This window comes from Bombus affinis, chromosome 16, assembly GCF_024516045.1.
Source record: "Bombus affinis isolate iyBomAffi1 chromosome 16, iyBomAffi1.2, whole genome shotgun sequence".
Lineage (NCBI taxonomy): Eukaryota > Metazoa > Arthropoda > Insecta > Hymenoptera > Apidae > Bombus > Bombus affinis.
The window spans coordinates 2,367,884-2,374,813 of NC_066359.1; positions in this window are offsets into that span (position 1 = coordinate 2,367,884).

The window sequence follows — 6,930 nt, forward strand, 5'->3', positions numbered from 1 at the left end:
TCCCCGATTTACTCGACTTCTTCATAACCAAAAATATCTCGCCCAGATATGTCCAAATCAACTCCTCGACTGAACTCTCTTCCGACCACTCCCCCGTAATAGCAACAGTCGGTTCAGCAATAATCGAGAACCCACCTAATGGCCTTATTCACAACCAACTCACCAACTGGCAGCTCTTTAGAGAAGTCTTTAACCGCTCAACCTCTGCCTCAATCTCACTAAAAACAAAGGAAGATATCGAAACTGCCACAGAATAATTAAACACGAGCATAATAAACGCTATCCGCTCCTCAACACCTACTAAGACTTCTATCAGTAAACACGAATATTCCCATTACATATTAAACAAAATCACAGAAAAACGAAGACTAAGAAGAGTATGGCAAAAGAGAACCCAGAGAACACCGGACGACAAACGCAAACTAAACAACGCAACCAGAAAGTTAACCAAAATCATTAAAAAATACAAAAATGACTGTTTCCAAAAGTACCTCGTCAATTTGTCCCTCTCTGTCGACTCCAACTACTCACTATGGAAGGCTTCCAGGAAACTCACGCGTCCCCCGCAAATAATCCCACCAATTCGCTGTCCGCAAGGCGGATGGGCACGAAGCCCTATAGAAAAAGCCAACCTGTTCGCCAACTACCTATCCAACGTTTTTAAACCTCATTCCTCCAATACCGCTCCGGAAATAACAGAATACCTGCATTCACCCTTTCAAATGTCTCTCCCCATTAAACCTTTCATTTCTCTAGAGGTTACTGAATTAATCCATCGTCTGAACCCCAGGAAAGCACCGGGACATGATCAAATAAGTAACAAAGCAATTAAGGAACTACCTGTAAAAGGGATTGCACTCATTTCTTCAATCTTCAACGCAATTCTTCGCCTTGAATACTATCTCAAAACCTGGAAAACGTCAGAAATTACGCTCATCCCTAAACCCGGAAAACCAATACACGAAACTAGCTCCTATCGCCCAATTAGTCTTCTACCCACTTTGTCTAAACTATTCGAAAAGTTGCTAACGAATCGACTTTTTCCACTCCTAGAGGATCTGAAAACCCTGCCAGATCATCAATTCGGTTTTCGGAAGCAGCATTCCACAATAGAGCAAATCTACCGAATAACACACAATATCAGCCAAACCCTCGAAAAGAAAAAATACTGCTCAGCGGTATTCCTTGATATCCAACAGGCATTCGACAAAGTATGGCATGAAGGGCTTCTTTACAAACTTAAAAATGTCCTATCACACACTTACTACTCCATCCTGAAGTCCTACCTAACCAATAGACAATTCATGGTTAAATACGTAGACGCCATTACCACAACTTTCCCAATAGAAGCGGGCATACCCCAAGGCAGTGTCCTCGGACCCCTTCTATTCTCCATCTACACTGCCGACTTACCAATATCAACAGAAATAACCATAGCAACATTTGCCGACGACACAGCGCTATTAGCGTCCCACGGCAACCCGATAGTAGCCTCATCCACTCTCCAGCGAGGACTCGACTCTATGAGAAAGTGGTTCCATAAATGGGACTTCAAAATTAATGACAAAAAATCCACACATGTAACCTTCACGTTGCGAAAACAAACCTGACCACAGGTCTCCATTAACAATATAACAGGTCCTAACAAGGACACAGTCAGATACCTGGGCATGACTCTGGACAGGAGATTAACAATCTGGAAACAACGTATCGTAGACAAATCTAAACAACTCAGGGACAAACTCAAAAAATTTTATTAGCTCATTGGCCGTCGCTCCAACCTAAGCACGCAGAACAAAATTACGCTCTATAAGACCGTAATAAAACCTGTCTGGACCTACGAAATCCAACTATGGGGAACAGCAAGTAATTCCAATATTGAAATACTCCAACGCTTGCAATCGAAAACGCTAAGATCCCTAATAAATGCACCCTAGTATGTTACAAACGAAACAATCCACCGCGACCTCAAGATACCTACAGTCAAAGATGAAATACACAAGTCCAGAAGCAGATATAACACAAGAGTCAACAACCACCATAACCCATTAGTCACCCAACTACTGGACACGACGGACCAGATCCGCAGACTAAAAAGAAAATACCCACTAGATTAAATCCTTAGTTCTACTAGAATCAACAATATAAAGCTATTATAATCCATGTCATTGTATCACGCCAAATTAAGTTACTGAAAATTCTCAACGAGAATTGATTGTAAATATTCTAATAAAAAAAAAAAAAAAAATACTTGTTAGGACGACGCTTCATTATTCGAACCGACCACCAAGCCCTTAAGTGGCTACACAATTGCAAAGACCGCTCTAGTCGACTGATTCGTTGGAGACTTAGACTCGAAGGATACGACTATGAAATCGAATACACAAAGGGTAAAGATAACACAACTGCAGACGCCTTATCTAGGGTTCATGCGGTAACTCGCAACGAAATAGTTAATCTCGGCCTATTAATTGACCACACTAATTCATTCAACGCATGGAAAAACAACAACGAGAATCCGAAACTCTTAGAAATTAAACCAAATGATCAAACATTTTACCAATTAACTCGAAACGATTTAGGAGAATACGACGAGACACTTTGGATCAGAAAATTTTACAAAATTCTTAAAAATACAACAAAAATCGGCATAGGAAATAACGATTTCACTGAATTAGAGAAAACACAGATTAAACTCATGCTAATATATTTTAACGACACATACAAGTAAATTACTTATGCGCCTAACCCCATCTTAAAACTAGACGAAAGCGAAATACTACAAGCAATAAAGGAAAACCATAACGACGCCGTAGGACATTTAGGGATACAGAAATCGTATCAACGGATTAAGGATAAGTTCAAAATTCCCGGTCTTTTTGAAAGAGTAGAAAACTTCGTGAAGACATGCGACACGTGTCAAAAGGAGCAATTAACACGTATCAGACCCGAAGAGTCGCCACAGATCTTAGACACGCCACTTCATCCTAACGACAAGATCGCTATGGACATCATAGGACCGATGACGAAAACCAAACGTGGAAATCAATATATACTTTTAATTCACGACAAACTTACTTACGAAATATCTGATCCTTGTTCCCCTTAAAACGCAACGAACTGAATCTATAATTAACGTGCTCATTGAGCACTATATTTACATATTTTCGGCACCAAAGACGATTCTGACAGACCAAGGACAAAATTTTATTAGCGATCTAATGATGAAATTTGAAGAGGCCTTTCAAATCAAACACGCCAAAAAACTTCATTTCACGCACAGAGTAACGGATCCCTCGAAAGAACACATGCCTTGGTTAAAGATTTAATTCGTACTGCATTACACGACAATGACAAAGAATGGGACGAAATACTTAATTTCATTTGTTTAGGATACAACACTGCAAAACATGAAGGAACAGGATTCTCCCCCTTCGAATTGACTTTTGAGCGAAAAGCCAACTTACCTTCTGCAATATCCAAATTCCCCACATTTACCTATGACGATATGTACTCACTTCGGCAAAAACAGTTAAATAAATATTGGGAAACAGCTGACAAAACACTTATTCAAAATAAGCAACGCTACAAGCGAGACCAAGAAAGAAAGATTGTTAAAACTCAGACCGTGTTTAGGAAAGGAGACTTTGTTTTAATTCACAATGACCATAAAAGAGATAAGTTGGACATTGAATGGTTAGGACCCTATAGAATCAATGATGTGAAAACTCCTTACTACATTATATCTATCGACAATATTAAGAAAAAGATACATGGTAACCGATTGAAAACGTACTTTTTCCAGGATAATGCTGACCCTAGCACTAGTAACAATACCCTTGGTTAGTTGTCTTAAATTCACAGGATAGGAATTACGATTTATAAACAAATCCAACCAATTCTACTACGATCTTAGAGGACCAAGATCAATCTAAACTGGGGGGTATGTCACGACCGGCATACTTCAAATCCGATGGACCGATGATGGAGATAGAGATGTGGCGGCCTTGGCGACAATGTATATCTAATGAGTTATCTATATCCTAACAATCCTTCCACCGAATGTTGTAGAAGCGTGGCAACGGTTACGTACGCCTACAGAGTAGTGGGGATATTGAGGAATGATAAACAAAGAAGAAACAGATCCCACCGAAAGTCAAATTGTAAGAGTTTCAGTCTTGGAAAGTCACGGCTGGAGCTCAGAACCAAATCGCAGTCAGTGTAAACTCAGAGTACAAGAAATAAAATCTCTTGTTTTTTTTGTTACCTTATTTTTTTCTTTTCGTTCGAGCTACCCCCTTTTTTATTCTACGTGACACCCTCCACGCTAAGACAAGCTAACATATACGCTGTCCACGTGATTTTTCCAAACATCGAGGACTAATATTCACTACTTAAAAAACAAAAGAGCCTAAAAATTATTTAAGTAAATAAATATTTTAATAAAAATTCATAATGCACCTTAATATTTCTTTACAATGTTATTGTTCGATTATAACTATTTAGTCATAACTGATAGTGTAATTTTTTAATTAATTTTAACACCACTAGATTGGTGTATTTTATTATATGCCGTACATTATCGAAGCAGAAAAAGTGACGCACTTAATTGAAAACAATTCCAGATAAACAATAACTGATAATAACAAAAAAAAAAAAAAAAGAAAACGCGTTGCAAAAGTCAAAAAGGAAGATTTCCCCGTTCGGTCACGCAGCGATGTACTTTACAGAGGGGAGATCTCCCTATTCGGTTGGCTAAGTGTTAATGATAATTTTTCATCTTCATGATTGTTTAAATTAGAATGATTTCAATCATTTTTTAATATGCTACCGGCAGTATGATTTTGAATGACTTTTCCCTACGGATGGTTCTAATTTCCAAGATATTCATAAGAAACCGTCACTACTTCATTTCGCTTCAGTAACTGTGTACGCGTTGGTATCAGTTGCCTGCTACACAGCGGTTTGCCTGCGTAATATGTAACATGATTATACATTATACATATCTGTCAGTTTCATGTACGTTTCAATTTGCAAACGCAGAGAGTAAACTGCTCGTAAAAAAATTTGACAAGATGATTTCTGTAGACGATACGCTTGCATACGAAGCGCGTGTCACGTAAAAAACAACTCTCGTGGTGATATATATAAAAACTTTATTTCTCAGGAGTCGAAGGCTCTTGAGTACCAATATTACAATGCTCCAGTATCGGCTTATGATTCAGACTGGCTCGGCCGTCATTATTCGGAGTCTAAATACTAAGCAGGAACAATGAAAATGATGGAGGGGATATTGTTCTTGGAAGTTCCTTATCAGGGTTGCGAGGTGTTAACTGACCGGATGATATCTAGAGGTGTCAACCGTCCGGAGGATATTTAGAGTTATCAACTATCCTGAGAATATTTAGAGTAGAGGTATCAACTGTCCGGAAAATATTTAGAGGTGGTTGCCTAAGGTGACGTCATGGTAAAAGAATTTGGGGTTACACGCGCATCAGCTTGGTGACATGAGCTCGGACACCGTTTGTCAATTTTTAATCGTTGAGACTATTTCAAGATCCAAGGCTGCAGTTATATGTATAGGAAAAAATTGTTGAAAGTGTTGACCTTGTAACATATTAAAAAATCATCGAAAATGAAAAAAGTGGCTTTCCTACAAATTCATATCGATGTATAAAGTTCTTCTGGGCACCTAAAAAATTTAATAAATTAAATAATATTGAAGTTTACACGCATAATTATAAACATTGTAAGCTTACCTCTAGAAGTATACTATGGTATCTCTATTCGAAGAATATTACAATGGAACTGTTATTTCAAGATCGGAATAAAATAATTGATAAACGTCTCATAAATATACAATTATCAAGATAACGAATTGTAATATCCAGTGGGCGAACGTCTGTTGTGTTTTATCAGTATTGAAATTAGTTTCAGCAATTTCTTTAAATAAGTTTTAAGCATTTCTAACAAATATTGTCATAAACAAGAAATATTCATATCTTAGGAAGGAATACTTTTTGTCAATTTTTGGATCTGTGTGTATATTGTATAAATATTGTGTATATTTTTTTCTTTTTTTTTTTTTCTTTTTTTTTTTCATTTTTATGGAGGATAAAATGTGACAGAATTTGACCACTTATTTATAAAGCACCCTGTATAGAAAGTCTATATCTATATGCATACATTTAAATTATACAACAATGAATAGAATTTTTTTAAAACAGAATATTGTACATAATATTGAGTTAATGACTACAAGATTAATATTCGTCTACTATATAATATTCTTCGACGATACGTGTACAAAAATTAATACTTTGAACAAAAATTGGACGAAATTTTTTTCAGACGAATATCAGAGGAAATTAGTGAAGCCAAGAAAAAGCTTCTTTAAGAATGTTTAAAGAAATTACGCCGGCCATGTTCAATTGGCATAGCCAACACAGTGGTTACACATGTAACAAATAAGATTGCATTTCTTATTGCAAAATTACTGCTATACTTACATATAAATATATGTATTTGTCTCACGATTTAACAGAGAATTGCCATTTTCTTTTGTCAATAGAATCGCATCAAAGTTTCAGTATCCATGTCGACACTATTGTTCATAATAATATTGTGAAAATTACAAACTATACAAACTGTCTGGTGCATTTTTGTGTGTTATTTCCTGAATAGAGAAGTACTTATTGTAAATAAAAACCAATGAACTAAATAGTACACTTGAGGCTTGGAAGTACACTTCAAGTCAAGAATAAAAACAAGTTTACATTAGTAACGTATTCCAAATTACTCGAAGTCAAGCGACCTAATTAATAAAAGAAGCATGATAGTAGGAATTCAAAAGAATATCTCAAATCGAATAAACGATAATGAGATGTGGAAATAAAAAGGTTTTGAGATTAAATTAATGTAAACGAACCG